Source organism: Amblyomma maculatum, chromosome 7 (genome assembly GCF_055883805.1).
Source record: "Amblyomma maculatum isolate TAMU_Amacu chromosome 7, ASM5588380v1, whole genome shotgun sequence".
NCBI lineage: Eukaryota > Metazoa > Arthropoda > Arachnida > Ixodida > Ixodidae > Amblyomma > Amblyomma maculatum.
The window spans coordinates 11,885,800-11,912,015 of NC_139350.1; positions in this window are offsets into that span (position 1 = coordinate 11,885,800).

Here is a 26,216-nt window from a genome sequence, read left to right on the forward strand (position 1 = left end):
TTTGATTCTGGCAATAATATCGATAAACTCATCTCTGATTGTAATGACACCATAGTCCAACTGCAGCAATGGTCCTCATCCAATTGCATGAAGATCAACGAAAATAAAACAAAAGCTGTTGTCTTCCGGCCGAAAAATAAACCTGTTTCTCCTCATGCCGATATTGTTTTAAACTCTCATCCTGTTGACATTGTTGATCATTTCAAATGTCTAGGTGTGATATTCACTGCCAATCTGTCCTGGGAAACTCATGTGAATTTTGTATTTGCCCAACTTGCTCGGATAACCTGTGTAGTCGGTCGTCTCCGATACATGCTCTCTACTAAAACAAAACTATTGGTCTATAATTCTCTTTTTTATTCGCACGCCAACTACTGCCAACTTGTCTGGGGCACAACTACATTCTCGAACACACAAAAAATATTCCGTATCCAAAAACGGTGTCTGCGCCACGTGTACAATGCTGGTTATAATGCAACCGCTGCAGAATTTTTTCACAGTGCTCATGTTATTACAGCTCACAAGCTATACCGCTACCGTTTGAGTGCTCGGTATAAATATGAAGTGAAAAAAAAATATTCACAGCCTGGACGCCTTGGCACATTTAGAAACAAATGAGAAGTGTTATAATACTAGAGTGGAGAAAAATGAAAGGTTGCTGCACCACGCTTGAATTCTGGTATGGAGCGTTTGTGTTATTCTCTGCCATCTCTTATGAACTATTATCAATCACTGAATTTTGATTTATTTAGCTGTTCCACTGTTAAACTCAGAGACATGTTTGCTGATTGACTAAGGTGACCATCTTTTCTGGTGTTTTTTTATCTAGCATTTCTTTCCTTCTGCATAGAACTAGTGTCTTGATATGCTTATCGCTTGTTTACTTTTTGTGCTGATGCTGTTTGTTTTACCTGGCTGAGGACCTTTTCTTTTATTCCGCATTGATTAAGTTTTGATTTGTTTATCGCGTGTTGATTCTCTGGTGTTGCCTAGACGCTGCCTTATATATGGGGCTGCGGACTCGTCAAGCCTCAAGTGGCAGCTTTTTTTCCGTAGCCCTCCATCTGTATAGCACCTGATGGAAATAAAGATTTATTTATATATATATATATATATATATATATATATATATATATATATATATATATATATATATAATATAATCTTCATCATCATCATCAACCTGACTATACCCACTGCAGGGCGAAGGCCTCTCCCATATTTCTCCACTTAACCCGGTTCTGTGCTAGCTGCATCCACTTGACCCCTGCGAACTTCTCAACCTCGTCCACCAACCTAACTTTCTGCCGCACCCTGCTACGCTTTTCTTACCTTGGAATCCAGTTTGTTACCCTAAGCGACCATGTCCTGCCCATGCCCATTTCTTCTTAATTTCAACTAGAATATCGGTAACTTGAGTTATTCCTCTGACCCACTCAGCACGCTTCCTATCTCTTAATGTTACCCCTACCATGTTTCGTTCCATAGCCCTCTGTGTCGTCCTCAACTTAAGTAGAACTCTCTTGGTTAGCCTCCACGTTTCAGCCCTATAGGTGAGTACAGGGAAGATGCAACTGTTATATACTTTCCTCTTTAGCGATACCGGTAAGCTGCTAGTCATAATCTGTGAGTGCTTGCCAAATGCGCTCCATCCCAATCTTATTCTTCTTGTTATTTCCTTTTCATGGTCCGGATCTGCGGTTACTACCTGTCCTAAGTAGACACATTAGCCTACTACTTCCAGTACTTCGCTACCTAATGTAAACTGCTGTTCCTTTCCGAGGCTGTTGAACATAACCTTAGTCTTCTGCATATTAATTTTCAAGCCTACCTTTCTACTTTTTCTGTCTAGGTCACCAATCATTATTTGCAGTTCATCCACCGAGTTGCTTAGCAAGGCAATGTCATCAGCAAATCGAAGATTACTGAGGAATTCTCCATCTAAACTTATCCCTAACTGCTCCCATTCCAGGTCTCTCAATACTTCCTCAAAGCAAGCTGTGAATAGTACTGGGGAGATTGTGTCTCCTTGCCTAACACCTTTCTTTATGTGAATTTTGTTACTTTCTTTGTGCAGAACTACGGTTGCCGTGCAGCCACTATATATATCTTCCGGCACTTTCACGTACGGCTCGTCTACCCCTGATTTCGCAATGCCTGCGTCATCGCCGAGGTTTCAACTGAGTCAAATTCTTTTTGGTAATCAATGAATGATATACAATGAATGCTACATACATATATATATATATATATATATATATATATATATATATATATATATATATATATATATATATATATGTGTGTATAGGAAAACAAAGTATAAATCTGCCCGGACATCTGAATGCAAGCTGCTTCTGCTGAGCGATCTGATGGTAATCATGATGCTCATAAAGGACGCTGGAATGAAAGAAAGGGTTGAAGCCAAAGGATAAATAGTGTCTCCTCTTATTTTTTTCTATTATAATGGATCCAAAGGACAACTGCAGATTTTACACACTTGTCGCTTTTAATCGAGATTTTTCATACGGGCAGCTCTTTTTGTCAATCCATGAAAACAGTGCAAGTTTACGACCAAAGGAATGTAGAGGCTTTTGCAACCAGTCGCTTCGGTGCAGTGCTTAGGGCGCTCGACTTCGGGGCCCAGTGATCCCAACCAAAGTGAAAGCAAATATATTTTTACTCAAGATCATTGATGCTGGAGGGCAAAATGCCAGATAGCGGCTTGTTGGCTACCCGGGTTCGATCGCAACCGCTGGCAGTTGCGTTTCAGTGGAGGCGAAACGTTGATGCGTTCGTGTTCTGTGCGAAGTAAGCGCACGTTAAAGATCCCCAGGTGGTCGAAAATATTCTGGGGCCCTCCACTACGGCGCCCCTTCTTCCCTTAACTTAGGGCGCAGCTCAGGTGTCCACAGAACAAGTGTGAAACTGCGCGTTTTAGCAGCTGTGAACCAATTTCGAAATATTATTTGCTTGACGGGTACTGTACCCCCTGTAAAAGGCAACGGTAGCATGCACACTTCGACACATTGCTTTTTGCCGATGAAAACAAGAGGAAAAAAGCAAACACAACAAAGGAGCAGGCATTTTATCTGTGCATAATTATATACTAGGACGAAATTAAACACGCAGTATTTTTTAAAATAGTATCCAGCGGATGTGCAGGCCCATCCTCTAAAAATCTTGAACGTGCATATAAAACCTTCACAATACATTTTTATAAAGCAAATGAGCCAAATACAAACGTTAGTGAGAATAAAGCGAAGCTGTGTATTAAACTGCAGTGCACATGAGGCCAGATGATGAATTTTTAATTTTTTGGTTTAGCATGCTGTGTGTTTGATACCAAATCATCTGTTTCCCATAATTATTACAAGCACGAAGTATGCGCCGTGATTAATTCATTCTGATTGTGTGTTATTTCTTATTGGCACATCTGCCAGTGTAATAAAAAAATGTTGCTTGTTCGGCGGTAATTCCTTGTCCTGTGTTTTAATATTTCGTTACATATTTTCGTGACTGGCATAATTTCGAGTGCACGGAACCTACGTTCAGTATGTGCGTTATACGGTATATCGGCAGCAATACCAATCGCATACTTCAGTAATGTTTGCAATTTGGCTATGTTTGTAAATGTTGGGGTGCCCATACTAAGGGACTGTAGTTTACGTTAGTAAGCAAAAGTGTTGCATAAATTATTTTCTTAACTGCGACACGCAATAAATAACGAAGTATAGATAACATTCAAATGCTCCAGTCGAGGGTTCGACAGCACACCGTTTGGTCAGGAATCGTGGTTTGTTGATTGTGCTTGGTTTCGGTTGACGAGAAGCTGTTACTGTCATGGAGCACGCAGATGGCGTTAATGCATCGCTGCCCGTCGCTACCGCGCAGTGTCGCCTGGGCCGAGGACGAGCCAGGCTGCCGAAAGAACAAGCGCCTGGTTCACCTCAGACATTACCGCTGACGGTCCAGGAGAGGCACTCGGAAAACGCTGCTGCAGCTGTGGCAGCTGCATTGGTATGTCGTCCCCATTCCTCTTCAGCTGCGTAGGAAATCGTCTGAGAAAAGCTGGCGGAGTCTTACTGGCGTAGCGGGCTCTAAGCGATGTTTTGTTTAGAAAGCGTCCAAATTGAGGAAGGAATCCTGATTACTGCAGAAAAACGAACTAATTAATTATTTTATTCACACAGCAGAGGGGCACCAGTATCCGTCACCGATCGGAGTATGGCTGAGGTTTTCATGGTCTGCTACAGCAGCTTGTCTATACGCGACATCATTAAAAGCCAAACTGCTCAAAATCCCGCATCATCGTTAAAGGTGGCTTCAATCTCGGCGAAAATCACAGGCCTGCTTTTGGAAGGTGCTATTTCGCACGTGGCATGAGAAGGAGCTGATAATTCGGCAGGTTCATTAGCGTCACGAGACAGCATGACATGATCGGAACTGCTCTGCCAGCAAACTCGCTCAGCACTGAACAGGGACGATGATGAGAGAGGAATTGAGCCGTGCGAATTACCTTCCTCGGCGCTCAGAGGTATTACACCTAGGCCTTTCATACTTGGCCTTACGGCCCGGTTGAAGCGGGATCTGTATGTGTCCGGTGATTCTGGAGATAATATTGTTACGTTAGGCGATGCGTGCGCTGATATGCGCATAAGATGGAAAAAGAAGAATCTCGGTAGTTTTTGGGCGAGGACGACGACGACGTTCGAGCAGTGTCGGCTGATGCCTGCAGGAAAGGCCCGTTGTGTGAAAGCCTTGTCTCCCGCCTCCGCTCTCATCTATATACACTATAGATAACTTACTATATATACTTTAGGCTAAACAGGATTTTCGAGGTAACCCAGGCACACATTATGGGATTAGTGATTATGAATGCGGCAGATAGGAAGTACAGAAGTCATGATCCGAAAGGCAGCCGTAAGCTGGAATTACTAAATCTGGTGCGTCATGCCCTTAAAGGCGCAGATTATGCGTACTTCAGATGATTTGTAATTACGGTATATTTGGGGTCACATGGAAGTAGTACTCCTCAGAAATCCCCTGTCGAGTGGCTGTGTTCTCCGGTATCTGAACGAAGTAAGCGGACAGGCGCAGGCGGCAGCTAAGAGTAGACTCTTTATTTACAGCAGTGTGTGCGAGCGTGTGCTTTCCAGAGAAGAGAGAGAGAAGTGGTGATGATGATCTCAAGGGACGAAGCAAAACGCAACTGAAACTTCTGTAGGATATAACATCACCTCCCGCTTAAAAAACAAACAAACAAACACACGTGCAAGCATAGGAAACAAGAGAACAGAAACACAAGAGTCAGTATCGTAATCTGTCGGCCGGACAACGCTCTTTTGCACTTCCACGCAGCCCTTGTCCCGTGCCGATGCTTCACGCAGGAGTTGAGCTTGTTTCAACCACTGGAGAAGCAGAATATGGCTCAGATGTAGTCGTTTCAGCTGATGCTTGTTCTTAGCGATCTCCACAAGTATTTGACTGCTTGGAGGAAGTGCCCAAGGCAATGTAGTGTCAGAGCTGTTTTCTGGTACGAGAGTTAATTTAAATGCATTCTAGATGCGATCGTCAATTAGGAGAAAGGAATTCTAGCCTCCCTTTGTGCCTACTTGAAATATAATTATGGGTTCGCAGGAAAGGAAAGGCGCTGTATCTATAACACTTGTTTTGTGGACACATTAGGCACGCCGTAGGAAGGGTGGAGTGAGAGCGGAAAGAAATAAATGGAGGCCGTAGTAGGGCTCCGGAGTAATTTTGACCCTCTGGGTGTTTTTACCGCGCACTGAAGCCGACGGACGCCACTTCGTTCCGCCTCCATCGCAACGGAGACGCCGGCGGCCAGGATCGAACCTGGGAACTCCAGCACAGTAGTCGGGCGTCTTACCACTGCAACACCATGGTGGGGCTTAAAATGGACCGATGTATAAAAGAGATGCCTTGAGTTTAGCTGTGGCAAATCTTATCCGGCAGAGGTTACTATTTCGAATTGTTGGGGCCCTAGCACCGCATCTCCTATCTGTACACTGTTGTGTTTATGATCGCTTAGCTTGCAACCTCTCGTGAACTAGTTTCAGCACAACCGTGCAGTGTACGTCGCTCCCAGAGGGAATTCCAGCAATACTGACCCGTAATCTGGGTTGAAAATCATGTAGGAGCTTCGCGGGTGACATGCCAGTCCAAGCCTGATGACCAGGGCGCAGCGCAAACATTCATCTCCGAAGGTAGACATTCCAATGCTCGCATGCAACGGGCATGAAAAAAGCCTCTCGTTCACCCACGGAATATCTTCGTTCCTCCGCGATCAAGGTTCGCAATGCAAATTTCTTACATCGCGTTGCCAAAGGATAGCATCCAAACCCTTTTTCAAAGTGTGTGGTGAAGATTACATCCAAATATAGGTTGAACATCTGAATTACGGGACTATCTGATAAGGCCGTTTTGACGAGATCAAAACCGCGTTGAGCTTCCTCAGTGCTAGCAAACCTTTGATTTGACCTCAAATGTTTCCTGAATGGTCTTCTGCTTTATTGATTATGCGAAAGCGTTTGACTGCGTAGATCACAGCAGATTGTGGCAAGCTCTCCAAGAGATGGGAGTTCCAATTCACCTCATCTGTCTCCTCAGGAACCTGTATGAAGGGCAAGAGGCCACAGTCAGAATTGCGCATGGTCTTACTGATTGGTTTCCGATTGAGAAAGGAGTGAGGCAAGGCTGCATACTGTCGCCCTGCCTATTTAACCTATATGCAGAGTGCATCATGAGGAAGGCCGGTCTGAACGAGTCTTCAGCTGGAGTGAAGATTTGCAGGAAAACGTATCAACAACCTTAGATATGCGGATGATACCACTTTAATGGCAGAAAGTGAAGTGGAACTCAAGAGACTTTTGATGCGCGTACAAGAAGAGAGTGAGAAGTTTGGGCTTAAACTGAACAATAAAAAGACAAAGATCATGGCGTCTTGCCCTATCAAGTCCTGCAGCATCAATGGACAAGTGGAAGCTGTGACAGATTTTCTGTTCTTGGGCTCCAAGATTACCTCGGAAGGAGACTGCAGCCATGAAATTAGGAGACGCCTGCTTCTGGGAAAGAGAGCAATGGTTAGCCTTGACCGCCTAGTAAAGAGCAGAGAGATTAATCCGCCAACCAAGATCCGTATAACTCGTGCTATGGTCTTTCCAGTTGTGATGTATGGATGCGAGAGTTGGACTGTGAAAAAGGCTGACCGCCGAAGAATTGACGCGTTTGAATTGTGGTGCTGGCGAAGACTCTTGAGAGTTCCTTGGACTGCCAGAAGATCAAACCAGTCGATATTGTTGATCATAAACCCTGACTGCTCATTGGAGGGTCAAATTCTAAAGTTAAAGCTCAGCTACATTGGTCATCTGATGAGAAGAGAGGAGTCGCTGGAGAAAGATTTGATCTTGAGAAAGGTTGAGGGTCGCCGGAGAAGGGGTAGGCAGCGAACGCGATGGTTAGATGGCATCCTCGAGGCACTGCAGGTGAAGTTATGTGATGTTAGGAAGATAGTGAGAGACCGGAAAGCGTGGCGTGACATGGTCCATAGGGTCACGAAGGGTCGGACACGACAGAACGACTGAACTGAACTGAACTGTGGAAAAATAGTTGTGATCACCTGAGACACAAAGGTAGCTTGCTAGAATTTGTGAATGTGTTGCTAACCCCTCCTGTTTTTTCTAACACATCCTTCATAATAAGGAGACGGCAAAATATCGACTATGTTTCGAATGGTCCTTATGTCGAAAACGTTTTAAACAGTTTTATCCACGCACGGCGTCGCAAATTTAAAAGCAGCCAACTAGATTTTCACAGCACACTGCCAGGATTTTGGATGTTTGTAGGTTTGTACGATTTACCGTGTCAAAGCAACTCAGGCAATGAGAGACGCCATAGTGGAGGACTCCGCAAAAGTTTACCACTTGCGGTCCTTCAACGTGCGGTGACAACGCACAGCACACGGATGCCATCAGTTTCGCTTCCAGCGAAATGCATACGCCGGACGTCGGGGTGGAAGCCATGTACTCCGGCACAGCAGCCGGGCATCATGAAGGGCCACAGTGGCGTACGTCAAGCCGCTAATTGCAGGCATATTCTAGGTTCTTTGCACCGTGCCAACGTCAGTTTAATAGAATTACGAGAATCGCCGCACGGAAACGGGAGTTATTCGGTTTATAAAATTCTAAATACAAGAAAACAAACAGCCCGTTTCAGCCGATGTGGAAAGGAGCCCCTCTCCCATTTCGCTCGCCCAGCGCTCGACTTGGGCGGTAACTGTGAGAAACGAAGCTTTCTGCAGACTCATCGGAAGCTATCCACCACTCATGGTTGCCTGCCTAAGTCAACTTGTAGCCGCGCTATTTTATCAGCGTCGTTACCATGGTAACGACGCTGCGAAGCTGTGGTATGACGACCGGCTTCTCCTTCTGCCCAAAGCTAGCCTAGCCCACCAGACGCTGCTCCATACCACCTTTGCGGGGGTGTCAACGAAGTGGACCCGACGGTCATCAAAGCTGCGTCGCCGTTTTGGTGTTTCGCCGGCGTCCATCGCTGCTGCTGCCGCGAATCACTCGAGTCCTATTTGTGCGAAAGTTCGAGAACGAGTGTGAAAAGCAGAGATGGAAGAATGGCGCACAGGAGCTAAGGCGAACCCTACTTTGGACTTGTACAGGGCCAGTAAGGAGGTCATCTGCCGGGAATAAATAAATGACAACTGACTGGGCAGTGGCCTGCCAGCGGAAGCTCGCTGCGGAGTGCTGCGAACTCGGGTGTGGCGAGCGCGCTTCCCGGGCAATCTCGACACAACTCGTTCCATCTGTGGAGCGTCGACAGAAACGAATAGCCAGGTGACTTTAGACTGTCCATTAATTTTGCTGACCTCCGAGATCCGAACGTTGTCAGCTGCCTTGGAGTTTGAGGAGCCTGCGGGAGTGTAGAATAAAGCGACATCTCGATTTATGGTGACAACGGGGAACCCCGAGATCTCGATGGCTGTTTGCGACGGCTGTGTGAGCTTTGTTCTTGTGACCGTAGAGCCTGGATAGCGAATTGGCGGATTTTTGTTCTTTTTCTTCCATGTTTTTTTTAACTTTTGCCTCCGCCGCGCCAGAAGGCAGCGGTGACCCGCTACAAAGAGCAAAGCCACCATCAACATCATCACAGTGAGCAGACGCTCCATCGCGCAGTTTTACAGCACCGCATTACTTTAGTTTAAAGTCCCTATATTTACAAGCACTTCTAGAACGCACGAGTGACTAAATATCTTTTTGTTTTCTGCATAGGGGCTTGATGAACATTCGATGGTGAAATCTAAATTGCGTGATCAACCAATCACTGAAGCAGTGCCCAAGCGAGAAGGAAACGTCATATCCGCTAACGAACTTCGCCGTCATGTGTCCCTCACATGGGTGCCAAACACTGATTATTGAAGCGGAATAAAAAATTAGGCGCAACAGTTTTGCCGTTACGATTTGGAATTGAGAAATCGGGAAGGTGTAAAAAACCTAGAGCTAGGTGGGATTAGTGGTCTTGCGAACGTTACAGTGCTTCTTTAACCACTCCACCTGCGCGGTGGTGCTTTGATGTTTGTATAACAAATATGAATCGTCGAAAAAATAACACTGGAATATTTCCTTGTAATCAAAGTGACCCTTGCAAGGGCTCTTGTTTTTTGGTTCTAAAGCACGCAATCCAGCACAAATAACAATGATGGCAAGTACATAAACCGTGCAACACAAAGAGAATAATTTTCTTCGGGGACACCAGATTGACTGGATATATAATGAACGTAATGCCGACATAGCTTACGAGAAAATCAGTTCTTTCTACGCGCACACGCTGGGTCTTCGAGCGCTAAAGTGGTCCTCCCGCCGTAGGAAGGCATACAGAAAACCATGAATTAATGCTCAGCTTTATCATCGTATCAAAACAAAAAGTCAGTTACACCACAATTTTATTCGCTTTCGAGATGTAACTGTATTGGCAGAATTCAAAAACTGCCCAAGCCTTTTAACGACAGATTTAAAAGGACAAAAACTGTGTTAGCAGAGAAGCCTTTTTTGAAGGTGTATATAATAATTCATATCAAATGTTGGACGTTATAAACTCGTAAATTTCAGGAAAATAGCAGACAATAAAAGTAAGGAACTTGCAGTTGTGGTGAAACCTTTAAAGGTGAAAGGCTAGCTGATGCACCTAACGCGAAGTTTTGAAGGCAGGTTCCAGCACGAATACGTCTGGTGCGAACGGTCCTGTAAGATGCGAGGGTTGAGGGCGTGATTATGTGGATGTAGACTCGGCTCGCCCGAATTTGTATTCGGCGCAATGTCGAGTGGCGATGCACTGTTGGCGGAGGAATGGCGCACGATTATCTTCTTATCTTCCCACGTATATCTTGTTTAGACGCTTGTTTGCTTGTTCTAACAACTTCATGAAACATGTAAAATAGTTTAGACATGGATAACAATTTTCTATATAAATATACCGTGCCTAAGGAGGATGTAAGAAGTCTAAAACGTTAGTAAAAAAGAAACCTGTTTATGTCAGTGGTTAGTTCATTGTCGCTTATAGCTTCAGGCTATTTCTTTTTTGCACCAAAGATTGGGCCTGACTCTTCCCAAGATAAAAATAACAAAAAAAAGAAAAGGAAAGCATCGGAATCATGTTCGTTTAACCTCACAAGATGGTGGGTGCCCCGACAAAAATCAGTGGGAAGGCTTGATGACGCCGACACACACCACTTAGGTTTTGTAGTGTTATACATGAGAATATGTAAAAAAATGCATCTCTGATCTTCCAGATAGACACTTCAAATAAAGCACAGTGCAAGTAAGAGTGCTGACATGGTGTAGGTACACACTGATTCTTACTTGTTATTTATAAATGTATATGATGTTGAATAATCGTGGTCATGGTTACGATTCCGAATGCAAATGACCCTGCGTTACATGCATGTCTTCCGTAATAAACGGAAGGGTAGAATCCATGCACGTGGGCAGTAGCTCGAGGATGTGCTCTACGGTAATGGCCCAGGAGTCCTGAAATGCGACACTTCTGTGCAAGCTAATCACTTCCAGCCGGACTGGTCCCCGTCTGTTATTGAATAGCAGAGTTCTTCGATTTGTAGGATACACCCTGTCACGCGTTCCTATGGGTCTTTACGAGATTCCCTCATGTCTCATGCTTTGCAAGATATTCCGGGCATAGCTTCAATGCTTTTTTTTTGTCATCCGACACCATGCGCTTATCTTGACATCAGCTTATTTGCAGCTAACGGTGTCATCTGGCAGCCTTTCACGTGTCATATATTTCGGACTCATTCATGTGCTGTAAAGTTACTACTTACGAACCGGTGTATATCCCATATTGTTGCTTTGATTTCGAAAAGGTTGTTGTTGTGCTTTGGACACATAATCTTCGAGGCTCGTATTAATGAATATGTGTACTGTCGTTAAACTGATAAAGCACGTGAAAGAAAGCACCAGTGTAAGTTAGCAACTGATTCTGAAGATTCTGTAAGGTATTTAAGGCGTTTCTGTGAAGTGCCAGGTTTATGTTTTCTGCGTCCGCGCACACTTTTACGCTCTCTCATAAATGGAAGTAGTATTTTTCCATAACGCTAAGATAAAACAGGCCAACGGGCGCGCTTCACAACATCCTGTCTCGTCGTCAAATTCTTGACACTAAGCGAGATCCGCCTGTTCACGCCGTCTATCGATTTTAGGTTCCGCGATTCACGTCAACCTAAAAAATATTTTTCTCACCACCATAAGGTGAAAAGTATGTATGTTTCTGATGAATTGCCACCAGGCTGTCGACATGTCGTCGTTCAAGCCTGTTTCATTCCGCTCACGATGAGAGCCCCTTTATAATCATTCCTTGTAAGGAGCTACCTTACCCATTCGCACAGGAGAGTGCCAAATTTGCGTCGGCATATAAGGGCGAAACTGAATATGGTCCGTTCTTTTAAAGCACTTTTCTATCCTACGTGTCATTAACAATGTTATTGAAAAAAATTTGCCTAACCATATTTGCAGACTTTGGCGCAGTCGGCCGAACACCCGCCTAGCATGCAAGAGGACCGGGGTTCAAATCTCGGTGCCGCGCAATTCTCCACCGGATTAAAAAAAAAAACTCCGCGTGTCGATGGAATTACATATACAGCTTTGGGGTCCGACCTGATGCCGGTGAACACCTCCGGCAAAGCACGCCCTCACCAGAACAGGAGTTGGCCACACTGGTGCAGTATTTGGCCGCAACCACTCATGATTAGACCCATAAAACCCCGGCCATCAGCCACCAGCGGCTGCGGAACAACTGACCACGGAGGCGGTCAGACCGGTGACGCAGCAGGGGGTGCTAAGAATTCCTGGCTCCGCTGGACAGGCCGCTATTGGAAACTGACCGTGCCATTGTTTAACGCTAGACCCCTAACTAGTGAAGCTAGTTCAGCAGTGCTGTTAGAGGAACTAGAGGGTATGAATGGGGGTGTCATATTGCTTAGTGAGGTTAGGAGGCCGAATGCGGCATATGCTGTGGGCACATACTGTGTTATCGAGGTTTACCGGAGAGGCGACAACTAGGAGTAGGTTTCCTTGTCAATAAGTATATAGCCGGTAATATAGATGAATATTATAGTAATAATGAGAGGGTGGCAGGCATCGTAATGAGGCTTAATAAGCGGTATAAACTGAAGGTTGTACAGGCCTATGCACGTACATGTAGTTATGATGACCAGGTAGTTGAAAGCTTCTACGAAGATGTAGGATCGAGAATGCGAAAAGTAAAGACGCAGTAAACTGTACTAATAGGCGACTTCAATGCCAAGGTAGGGAAAAATCAGGCAGGAGACCAGGCAGTAGGTGACTATGGCATTCGTTCTAGAAATAGCAGTGGGGAGTTACTAGTTGAGCTTGCAGAGCGTAATAATTTAAGAATCATGAATACCTTCTTCAGCAAACGGAAGAACTGGAAATGGACATGGAAAAGTCCTAACGGGGAGACTAAAAATGAAATTGACTTCATACTGTTTTCAACGACAACCATTATGCAAGATGTAGAGGTAATCGGGAAAGTGCGATGCAGTGACCACAGGATGGTGAGGTCCCGAATTAGTCTAAATCTGAAGAGGGAACGTGACAGATTAGTAAGAAAAAAACCCTAAAACGAATTAGCGGTGAGGGGGAGGGCAGAAGAGTTCAGGATCTCGCTAGAGAATAGATATTGAGCTCTAACCGAGGATGGCGACATTACTCTTGAAGCAATGAACAATAATTTCAGAGATATTATCAATGAATGCACTGCAGAGGTAGATAGTAGGATAGTTAGAGAGGATACCGGTAAGCTGTTTAAGCAGATGAAAGATTTAAGAAACGCCAGTGTATGAAAGCTTCCAATCGAACAGACCAGATAGAATTGGCCGAGATATAAAGCTAATCAATAAGCGCAAGGTGGCCGATATAAGGAAGTATAACATGGAAAAAATTGAGCATGCTGTAAAGAACGGGTGAAGCCTTAAAGCGGTAAATAAGAAATTGGCATAGTCAAAAACCAGATGTATGCGCTAAGCGACAAGGCGCGCTACGTCATCACGAATATGGACAAGATAGTCAAAGTAGCCGAGGAGTTCTATACAGATCTCTACAGCAGCCAAAATAGTCAGGACTGTATTGAGATTGGCGGTAAGAAAAAACAGTCAGACGTTCCACCAGTGACAAAGGACGAGGTCAAGAAAGGATTAGAAACTACGAAAAGGGGGAAAGCATCTGGAGAGGATCGAATAACTATAGATTTGTTGAAGGACGGGGGGGATATAGTTCTATAAAAACTGGCCACCATGTATACGCAGTGCCTGGTGTCATCGACGGTACCGGAACAATGGAAGAATGCAAACATTATCCTCATTCTTAAGAAAGGGGACGTTAAGGAGCTTAAAAATTACACACCAATCAGCTTACTGTCTGTTACGTATAAGGTATTTACTAAGGTAATTGCTAATAGAATCAGGACAACCTTAGACTGCAATCAAGCACAGAATCAAGCAAGTTTCTGGAAACGGTACTGTACTATCGATCATATCCATACCATCAACTACGTGATAGAAAAATGCTTGGAATATAACCAGCCCTTATACAAAGCACTCATTGATTACGAAAAAGAACTTGACTCCGTAGAAACCTCGGGGTGATGCAGGCATTGCGAAATCAGGGTGTAGACGAGCCGTACGTGAATGTGCTGGAAGATATATATAGTGACTGCACAGCAACCATAGTTAGCATAAAGTTACTAACAAATTTCCCATAAAGAAAGGTGTTAGGCAAGGAGACACGATCTCCCCAGTACTATTCACAGCTGTTTTAGAGGAAGTATTCATGCAGAGACTTGGAATGGGAGCAGTTAGGGATAAGGTTAGATGGAGAACACAACCTGTAATCTGCGATTTGCCGATGACATTGCCTTGCAATGTAATTCGGGGGATGAACTGAAAATAATGATTGTTGAACTAGACAGGAAAAGTAGAACGGTAGGCTTGAAAATCAATATGCAGGAGACTAAGGTAATGCTCAACTGCCTCGGGACGGAACAGCAGTTTACATTAGGTTGCGAATTACTGGAAGTAGTAGGCGAATATGTCTACTTAGGACAGGTAGTACCCGCCGATCCAGGCCATGAAAAGGAAATAACAAGAAGAATAAGATTGGGATGGAGCACATTTGGCAAGCACTCGCAGATTATGACTAGCAGCTTACCGGTATCGGTCACGAGGAAAGTATGCAACAGTTGCATCTTACCTGTACTCACCTATGGGGCTAAAACGTGGAGGCTAACAAAGAGGGTTCTACTTAAGTTGAGGACAACGCAGAGGGCTATGGAACGAAACATGGTAGGGGTAACATTAAGAGATAGGAAGCGTGCAGATTGGGTCAGAGAAATAACTCGAGTTACTCACATTCTAGTGGAAATCAAGAAGAAGAAATGGGCATGGGTGGGTCACGTAGTGCGAAGAGAGGATAACCGATGGTCGCTTAGGGTAACAAACTGGATTCCAAGGGAAGGAAAGCGTAGCAGGGGGCAGCAGAAAGTTAGGTGGGCGGATGAGGTTAAGAAGTTCGCAGGAGTCAAGTGGATGCAGCTAGCACAGAACCGGGTTAATTGGAGAAATATGGGAGAGGCCTTCGCCCTACAGTGGGTATAGTCAGGCTGATAATGATGATGATTATGTTTTGCAAACTGAGGAAATTTCGCTTACTCTCTCGTCAAATCTCTCGATTTAAGAAACGAAATGTAAATCATACAAAGCTCAGGCAGTACCAGTCTGTATGAGCACAAACAGGATCTTGCTATCTTCAAGATTTGCCCCAAAGGCCTTTTTAGATAATACAGCCCGCTGCTTTGCTAAGGCTCCGTTAACTGATCGTTGCGGGCGCAGGAAGAGTTTAGAAACAAATATTTGCCACGCATCGGAATCTGGGACCAACCGTATAAACCTACGCTTAACGCCATCTCAAAATATGTCATAACCACTTCTCTGTTGCAAGATGTCTCAGAATTGTGGGTCAAATGTTTTGTCCGAACTCACGAATACCCGGCTTGAGGTTCGAGTGGCAAGCGTGGCTCCAGTAGAGGGAGAGATGGAGACAAAATCCGGCGAGTGGTGGGGGCAGTAATAGCAGCCCCGCATCGCGAACCAACATCATGGTTCACAGCGATGCCCTACTTACTCCCGCGCCAGTGACCCAGCCATTTTCACCCCTCATGGTGTGCCCTTTACGAGGCACGTAATCCAAGCTGTTTGAGTAGTGCCACTGGAATTGAGATGTGCGCAGTGCATAACTCGCCCGCGTATATATTTATATATAGGGTTGTCTTCTATATATATATATATTTACAGAAACCCACTCGGTATACAGTTGCAGGTAGCCAGGCTGTGCCATCCGCACCTACCTTTACTACCTAATAGGCTGAGGGGATTATACTCCCTACGCCTCTCACTCGTTCTACGGGGAACCAGTGCAGAAGTTTGAGCACTAAGTGACCTCTAAAATGCAGCGCCTGCAGTGGAGAAGAGCCATTCCGAACCCCCTTCATCAAGGAGGTTGTCTGCGCCCAAACGCTGCGTAATTTTTCATCTCTGAGTTGAAGCTCCTCAAAAGGGGTTCAGTCCCCTCCATACGCTTATTAGGGAATGACTGAGCGTTAGGTGTACATGCTGGACTACAAAAGGCGAATTGCAGCTATAAGAAGGTACAGGGGAAACAGTAGGTTAGAAAAGCAAACTCACATTGACAACATTCTGACAAACAGACAGAGAGAATACGTTCTCTGCTAGGAGACGCCTTTGTATGTTCGTGCTTATAGAGAAACCGTAGAAGCCAAGGTTGTTTTACGAGTACGCCTTAAGCACGTAGACCTAAATTCGGCAATTGGAGAAAGCTTTTTTTATTTTTAAAAACAAAGAATTTATGCCGGCACTGTTGCAAGGTCGGCCTTACGGATCGCTTAACAAATGGATTGTTAATATGAAGTGACCAAACCTCCCTGAGAGTTTTGAATAACCTGGAACCCAGGGCTTGAAGGGAAAAAAGAATTCGAATATAAAAATGAAGTCGCAGAAGCTGGTGTATTATGTGTACGGCCTTTGCTTTTCACGTCTTCTGGTTGCAAACTTGGTGGATTAAACGTCATTTGAGTCGACATTTCTTAGGATAATATTGTTGTACGTCCCTTTTAAGAGGATAAGCTTCCATCATTTCGTGTTTTGGGTAATTTATTGAAGCAGGAACCCCTTTATTACGAGCTCCCTTTCCTGTGGTGGACAAACAATACTCTATTTTGTTGCAAATGCTTGAGTAAACTAGGCGGAAATATTAGGTTGAGCAGGAAATAATTGCCTAAGCCAAAAGCTTTTTAGGTTACTGCGATAGTCTACAGTATCTCTTGATGGGCTAGTTGGTGTGACATTTTGTTTAATAAAAGGAAATACAGCGTTGTTTAAAAACCACAGAGAGAAATAAGCATGGTTGGAGACAGCGCCTGTCCCGTTCGTATTTCTGTGTGGCTTGACAAAAATTTAGCGCTGTATTTCCTTTGGTTAAATGCAATAGTCTCTTCACGGAAATTGCCATGGTATGCTCACGTTCACGCATATCTGCCCTGCGGGCACTTCAATTCATACGAAGCTACAACGATCATTGTAACAGAACCAGAGCTTTGTAGCAGAGGGTCCTTAGTGTGGTTAGCACCAGCAAAAAAAAAGGGAGACATCAATCCCATTGCTGTTTCCTTGTTTGAATTTTCCATAACTATGTTCGAGACATGACCACACACGAAGTAATTTGATGAACAACAAGCGTTGAAAGAGTTTTAGGTACATTTTTCGGAGGAACAAAAATAACAAAATAACCACAAATATCGGCTAATCTCTCTGCGGTATCGTAAGCTCTGGCCACTTAACGTGGCTGAGTTGTTTGGGCGTCCGTCTCGACTTCGGGAGGTGGTTGGTTCGAAACCCACCGTCGGACACCCATCGGCAGAAATTGGGTACAAGCTAACCCCCGGCCTTGGCGCCCAGCTCCCTCAGGGGGTGAGCTTGGAAGAAGATTCGCTAACCCAGCTGTGTCCTCTGGGATGGAATCAGTTTCGAACATTTCAACCTGTAAGCGTGGTTCGAGATTACCATTGGTTGGAACTTCCAGAGTTCGACGATGCATTGTGTTGTTGGAATTTTCGAGAAGTTCAGTGATGAGTTGACCTCAGGCTGAGGGAAGCTCGACCCTGCGAGAGGGGGGAATTGACTCAAGACTTCGCGCAGTCATCGAGTTGTTGACGGGCTCATGCAGACGTGCCGAGTAAGCACAATAAAAAAAAGGGCCACATAATGGGCTTTTGCTGCGCGAGGCAGACTTATTGTTGTTCGATGGCGGAGACGATCACTGCCACATCGGCGCAACTATTTGGGCCGTGACCCCTTTTCCCAAGCATTTCACCTCAGACGAGCCGAGCACCAGGCCGGGGGAAAGCTTGTACCCACTGAAAAACCGGTGGGTAACCGGCGGCACCAGGGATCGAACCCGTTAGCTCCCGAATGCGAGGCAGATGTTCTACCACAAGGCCACCGCTTCACAAATTCCTATATTTGGGCCATATTTTAGCAAAAATGGGGTCAAACTCAATTTTAAGGATGTCAGTTTGGGGTACATCATTCAGCTAAAATGGTGCTTCGTTAGAGCACGAATGGTTTTAGGTAATCCGCAAACTTAATGAGAATTTTGCGTGATGTGAGAGACTAGTGATGTCAGAACTCGGATAAAGCGCAATATGAGGCAAAGCGCACATTGCAAAGCGCTACGTACGAGATGTATTTATACCTAGCTTCCGCCATGGTTAAAAGTTACGCAACGACAGCGTAATCAAATGTTAGCACGATAAGTATTCATCCAGCATTCGTCTTGTCGACCCGAAGTCAGCCGACTCTCAACTATCCTCAGGCCTATTAGGGAAATTCATAAGAAGCAACTTGCTAAAAACTGCATGAAGAGAAATTACAAGCTACCTGCAGTGAATGCCCCCGTGTGTTAACGGTTTCACTTATGCTATTAAAGGAAAGCGATGGGAGGGAGTGGGTTTTAGGACAGCGTAGCCGAACATCGGAGCCACGCACTCACCAAAGTGAGAGTTCCTTCACAGGATTTCAGGCTAATTATTACTCCTTACCTCACGAAGGAAATCAAGCGTGGTCAATCCTAACGTGTCCGACCTGGTTGATGACAAGGTTCGCCGATTAATAGAAAGTGAAGGTATCAAAGTGTCACATTATATCGCCGATTGCTGCGGTAACTGATCTTGGTTGTGCAGAGACGGGTTATACAACTTCCGGTATCAAGTTGGAACAGAGTCAGAATCACCAACGCATGTGTTGCCCAGGAGGAAAATCCCAGCATGCAGTGAGGGCGATCGCGGAAGTATGGTCGAGTATCATCGATTACAGAGGGCCATAGTAAGCGACGAGCAGCAGTGATGGAGGAGAAGCGGCCCGAGTGGACGTCACACCTTACTGCTAGTGGATTCACAACCCTGATTATAATTGAAACGTCCTTTTAGTATTTGTTTTTGCTCAGTAGTGCTCTGCTGCTTCTCTACTGCCTGTGCACCCTTCTTTAAATACCATCGCAAGAAAGGTGGTGCGCGCAAACTATAGGACTGAATATAGTATAAATGAAACACTTGGTTTATTGCATTTACACATCTTATCCATCACGTCTTGTTTTTGACTTTGAGCACAGATAATGCTTCGTGTGCAATGAGTAGCCAAGAATCATGGCGTCACAGCCCGAAAAGAAATAAAAATAACTGGCCGCCCCCATGCCACCAGCCAGTCACGAGTTACCTTTTAGAAGAAAATGATGAACGCCAAACACACGCTGTCATACCTAAAAAAATACGAAGCGCTCTCGCTCGAGATTTTTTTTTTTTGAGGCGCTCGGTTTCGGTTGACGAAAAACTGTCTTTCCATAGAGCACGCAGATGGCGTTAATGCATCGCTGCTCGTCGCTACCGTGCAGCTTCCCCTGGGCCGAGGACGAGGGCGAGTGAGGATGTCAAGCGAGCGAGCGCTAGTTTCCCAGGGGAGACTACCGACGACGGCAAAAGAAAGACACCCAGGCGAATCTGCTGCAGCTCTGGCAGCTGCGTTGGTACGTCATCCCCATTCCTCTTCAGCTGCGTAGGAAAGTGTCTCAGAAAAGCTTGCGGAGTCTTATTGGCATAGCGGACTGACTGCGATGTTTTGTTTAGAAAGCGTCCAAATTGAGGAAGGAATCCTGCTTACTGCAGAAAAACGAACTAATTAATTATTTTATTCACACAGCAGAGGGGCAGCAGTATCCGTCGCGGATCGGGGTATGGCTGAGGTTTTCATAGTCTGCTACAGCAGCTTGTCTATACGCGACATCATTAAAAGCCAAATTCTGTTGAAAATCCAGCATCATCGTTAAAGGCGGCTTCAAACTCTGCGAAAGTCATAGGCATGCTTTTGGAAGGTGCTTTTTCGCACGTGGCGTGGGAAGGAGCTGATTAGTCACCAGGTTCAATGACGTCACGAGACCACGTGACATGATCGTAAGTGCCTGCGAACTGACTCAGCTCCGAAGAGATTTGAAGGTGAGATAGGAATTGAACCGTACAGAAGACCTGCTTGCGCGCTCAGAGGCGTTACACCTAGGCCATGCATATGTGACCTTAACAATCACCGGTTACTGGCCAAAAATGCATGTACCATGTGCTTGGAGACCCCTGTTTAAATCATTAAGTCACGTGCCTGACGTCCATCATATCCGACTTTTTTCTGTACACAGGACTTATGAAAGGCTTGAAAAATTAAGCGGCACAAAAGTATGCAACACTGCACTAAGTAAATAAACCATTACAGGTTTGCGTGGTAACCAACATATTTTGTTTCTTGTAGCTAAACGCGGATGGTAGTACTCGTCATAAACTTGAAGATGGTGAGCTGATATTGTTCTAAGTGATTTCATTTTGAACTATAAGACAGGAATGACACGCGGCTTGTTAAAGGGAAGTGAACTCGATCAGTTCGTACGGTTTCGGTCGTATTGCTTGCCGAGCAGCGAAGAGTAAACACAATCTCTTGCACGTTTTATATAACTTTCGAACGTTTACTTAAGTAAATAGTACTGCTGGAGATGCGCCGTACTTTGCGTCACAGTGCGCTGGTAACGGATGCTTTTTATGCAACGATAAAAACGCTGCGAAAGAATTAATTCAAGACGCGATCACTGCATATAACACATGACTAGCAGACGACTCGGCCGGCTCCGCTCCTTGATTTATATTCAACCCCGCCTCCAGCCCCGGCCTGGCCGTCGTTTGCACGGGGCGCATATACTGCAAATCCTTCTGGTGTTGTCGAACAAATATGAAAGAAAATAGGTGTGACCATTTGATATCATGGTTGATTTTGACACATTTCGCTTGGCGTGCACGCCTAACACAGACGTCAAGAACATAATTGTTGACTTTGTAAGACGCATCAATCGCAATCATCTCCTGTCAGTGCGAAGAAGGAACACAGCAGACTGCTCATCGGTCGGTCTGGAAGGAACAGCAGCTGGTGTCTTTTGTGAACGAGTATCTCACGCAAAAATACGAGGCGTTGCTCTCATAGGCGGTCTACTGGTGAACGGATGTTTTTGTTTTTTCTTTACTTCAACTTGCTACTGATTTCCCAATGTACTGTTTCATCTATTGTTCTGGTTATCCCCCCCCCGTTTACTAATCACAACATATGGGATATATATATATATATATATATATATATATATATATATATATATATATATATATATATATATATATATATATATATATATATATATAGTATCATCTTCATCATCATCATCAGCCTGACTATACCCACTGAAGGGCGAAAGCCTCTCCCATATTTCTCCACTTAACCCGGTTCTGTGCTAGCTGCATCCACTTGACCCCAGCGAACTTCTCAACCTCGTCCGCCAACCTAACTTTCTGCCGCACCCTGCTACGCTTCTCTTACCTTGGAATCCAGTTTGTTACCCTAAGCGACCATCGGTTATCCTCTCTTCGCATTACATGTCCTGCCCATGCCCATTTCTTATTAATTTCAACTAGAATATCGGTAACTTGAGTTATTCCTCTGACCTACTCAGCACGCTTCCTATCTCTTAATGTTACCCCTACCATTTTTCGTTCCATAGCCCTCTGTGTCGTCCTCAACTTAAGTAGAACTCTCTTGGTTAGCCTCCACGTTTCAGCCCTATAGGTGAGTACAGGTAATATGCAACTGTTATATACTTTCCTCTTTAGCGATACCGGTAAGCTGCTAGTCATAATCTGTGAGTGCTTGCCAAATGTGCTCCATGCCAATCTTATTCTTCTTGTTATTTCCTTTTCATGGTCCGGATATGCGGTTACTACCTGTCCTAAGTAGACACATTAGCCTACTACTTCCAGTACTTCGCTACCTAATGTAAACTGCTGTTCCTTCCTGAGGCTGTCAAACATAACCTTAGTCTTCTGCATATTGATTTTCAAGCCTACCTTTCTACTATTTCTGTCTAGGTCACCAATCATTATTTGCAGTTCATCCCCCGAGTTGCTTAGCAAGGCAATGTCATCAGCAAATCGAAGATTACTGAGGAATTCTCCATCTAAACTTATCCCTAACTGCTCCAATTCCAGGTCTCTCAATACTTCCTCTAAGCAAGGTGTGAATAGTACTGGGGAGATTTGTCTCCTTGCCTAACACCTTTATTTATGGGAATTTTGTTACTTTCTTTGTGCAGAACTATGGTTGCCGTGCAGCCACTATATATATCTTCCGGCACTTTCACGTACGGCTCGTCTACCCCTGATTTCGCAATGCCTGCATCATCGCCGAGGTTTCAACTGAGTAAAAAGCTTTTTGGTAATCAATGAATGATATACAATGAATGCTACATACATACATATATATATATATATATATGTATAGGACAACAAAGTAGAAATCTGCCCGGATATCTGAATGCAAGCTGCTTCTGCTGAGCGATCTGATGGTACTCATGATGCTCATAAAGGACGCTGGAATGAAACAAAGGGTTGAAGCCAAAGGATAAATATTGTCTCCTCTTATTTTTTTCTATTATAATGGATCCACAGGACAATTGCAGATTTTACACACTTGTCGCTTTTAATCGAGATTTTTTATACGGGCAGCTCTTTTTGTCAATCCATGAAAACTGTGCAAGTTTACGACCAAAGGAATGTAGAGGCTTTTGCAACCAGCCGCTTCGGTGCAGTGCTTGGGGCGCTCGACTTCTGGGCCCAGTGATCACAACCAAAGTGAAAGCAAATATATTTTTACTCAAGATCATTGATGCTGGAGGGCAAAATGCCAGATAGCGGCTTGTTGGCTACCCGGGTTCGATCGCAACCGCTGGCAGTTGCGTTTCAGGGGAGGCGAAACGTTGAGGCGTCCGTGTTCTGTGCGATGTAAGCGCACGTTAAAGATCCCCAGGTGGTCGAAAATATTCTGGGGCCCTCCACTATCTTAGGGGCCCTCCCTTAACTTAGGGCGCAGCTCAGGTGTCCACAGAACAAGTGTGGTACTGCGCGTTTTAGCAGCTGTGAACCAATTTCGAAATATTATTTGCTTGACGGGTACTGTGCCCCCTGTAAAAGGCAACGGTAGCATGCACACTTCGACACATTGCTGTTTGCCGATGAAAACAGGAGGAAAAAAGCAAATACAACAAATGAGCAGGCATTTTACCTATGCATAATTATATACTAGGACGAAATTAGACACGCAGTATTTTTTAAAATAGTATCCAGCGGATGTGCAGGCCCGTCCTCTAAAAATCCTGAACGTGCTTATAAAACCTTCACAATACATTTTTATGAAGCAAATGAGCCAAATACAAACGTTAGTGAGAATAAAGTGAAGCTGTGTATTAAACTGCAGTGCACATGAGGCCAGATGATGAATTTTTAATTTTTTGGTTTAGCATGCTGGTTGTTTGATACCAAGTCATCTGTTTCCCATAATTATTACAAGCACGAAGTATGCGCCGTGATTATTTCGTTCTGATTGTGTGTTATTTCTTATTGGCACATCTGCCAGTGTAATAAAAAATTGTTCCTTGTTCGGCGGTAATTCCTTGTCCTGTGTTTTAATATTTCGTTACATATTTTCGTGACTGTCATAATTTCGAGTGCACGGAACCTACGTTCAGTATGTGCGTTATACGGTATATCGGCTGCAATACCAATCGCATACTTCAGTAATGTTTGCAATTTGGCTATGCTTGTAAATGTGGGGGTGCCCATACTAAGGGACTGTAGTTTACGTTAGTAAGCAAAAATGTTGTATAAATTATTTTCTTAACTGCGACACGCAATAAATAACGAAGTATAGATAACATTCAAATGCTCCAGTCGAGGGTTCGACGGCATACCGTTTGGTCAGGAATCGTGGTTTGTTGATTGCGCTTGGTTTCGGTTGACGAGAAGCTGTTACTGTCATGGAGCACGCAGATGGCGTTAATGCGCAGTGTCGCCTGGGCCGAGGACGAGCCAGGCTGCCGAAAGAACAAGCGCCTGGTTCACCTCAGACATTACCGCTGACGGTCCAGGAGAGGCACTCGGAAAACGCTGCTGCAGCTGTGGCAGCTGCATTGGTATGTCGTCCCCATTCCTCTTCAGCTGCGTAGGAAATCCTCTCAGAAAAGCTGGCGGAGTCTTACTGGCGTAGCGGGCTGAAAGCGATGTTTTGTTTAGAAAGCGTCCAAATTGAGGAAGGAATCCTGATTACTGCAGAAAAACGAACTAATTAATTATTTTATTCACACAGCAGAGGGGCACCAGTATCCGTCACCGGTCGGAGTATGGCTGAGGTTTTCATGGTCTGCTACAGCAGCTTGTCTATACGCGACATCATTAAAATCCAAATTCTGCTCAAAATCCCGCATCATCGTTACAGGTGGCTTCAATCTCGGCGAAAATCACAGGCCTGCTTTTGGAAGGTGCTATTTCGCACGTGGCATGAGAAGGAGCTTATAATTCGGCAGGTTAATTGGCGTCAAGAGACCACATGACATGATCGGAACTGCTCTGCCAGCAAACTCGCTCAGCACTGAACAGAGACGATGTTGAGAGAGGAATTGAGCCGTGCGAATTACCTTCCTCGGCGCTCAGAGGTATTACACCTAGGCCTTGCATACGTGGCCTTACGGCCCGGTTGAAGCGGGATCTGTATGTGTCCGGTGATTCTGGAGATAATATTGTTACGTTAGGCGATGCGTGCGCTGATATGCGCATAAGATGGAAAAAGAAGAATCTCGGTAGTTTTTGGGCGAGGACGACGACGACGTTCGAGCAGTGTCGGCTGATGCCTGCGGGAAAGGCCCGTTGTGTGAAAGCCTTGTCTCCCGCCTCCGCTCTCAACTATATATACTATAGATAGCTTACTATATATACTTTAGGCTAAACAGGATTTTCGAGGTAACCCAGGCACACATTATGGGATTAGTGATTATGAATGCGGCAGATAGGAAGTACAGAAGTCATGATGCGAAAGGCAGCCGTAAGCTGGAATTACTAAATCTGGTGCGTCATGCCCTTAAAGGCGCAGATTAAGCGTACTTCAGATGATTTGTAATTACCGTATATTTGGGGTCATATGGAAGTAGTACTCCTCAGAAATCCCCTGTCGAGTGGCTGTGTTCTCCGGTATTTGAACGAAGGGAGCGAACAGGCGCAGGCGGCAGCTAAGAGTAGACTCTTTATTTACAGCAGTGTGTGCGAGCGTGTGCTTTCCAGAGAAGAGAGAGAGACGTGGTGATGATGATCTCAAGGGACGAAGCAAAACACAACTGAAATTTCTGTAGGATATAACATCACCTCCCGCTTAAAAAACAAACAAACACATGTGCAAGCATAGGAAGCAAGAGAACAGAAACAGAAGAGTCAGTATCGTAGTCTGTCGGCCGGACGACGCTCTTTTGCACTTCCACGCAGCCCTTGTCCCGTGCCGATGCTTCACGCAGGAGTTGAGCTTGTTTCAATCACTGGAGAAGCAGAATATGGCTCAGATGTAGTCGTTTCAGCTGATGCTTGTTCTTAGCGATCTCCACAAGTATTTGACTGCTTGGAGGAAGTACCCAAGGCAATGTAGTGTCAGAGCTGTTTTCTGGTACGAGAGTTAATTTAAATGCATTCTAGATGCGATCGTCAATTAGGAGAAAGGAATTCTAGCCTCCCTTTGTGCCTACTTGAAATATAATTATAGGTTCGCAGGAAAGGAAAGGCGCTGTATCTATAACACTTGTTTTGTGGACACATTAGGCACGCCGTAAGAAGGGTGGAGTGAGAGCGGAAAGAAATAAATGGAGGCCGTAGTAGGGCTCCGGAGTAATTTTGACCCTCTGGGTGTTTTTACCGCGCACTGAAGCCGACGGACGCCACTTCGTTCCGCCTCCATCGCAACGGAGACGCCGGCGGCCAGGATCGAACCTGGGAACTCCAGCACAGTAGTCGGGCGTCTTACCACTGCAACACCATGGTGGGGCTTAAAATGGACCCATGTATAAAAGAGATGCCTTGGCTTTAGCTGTGGCAAATCTTACCCGGCAGAGGTTACTATTTCGAATTGTTGGGGCCCT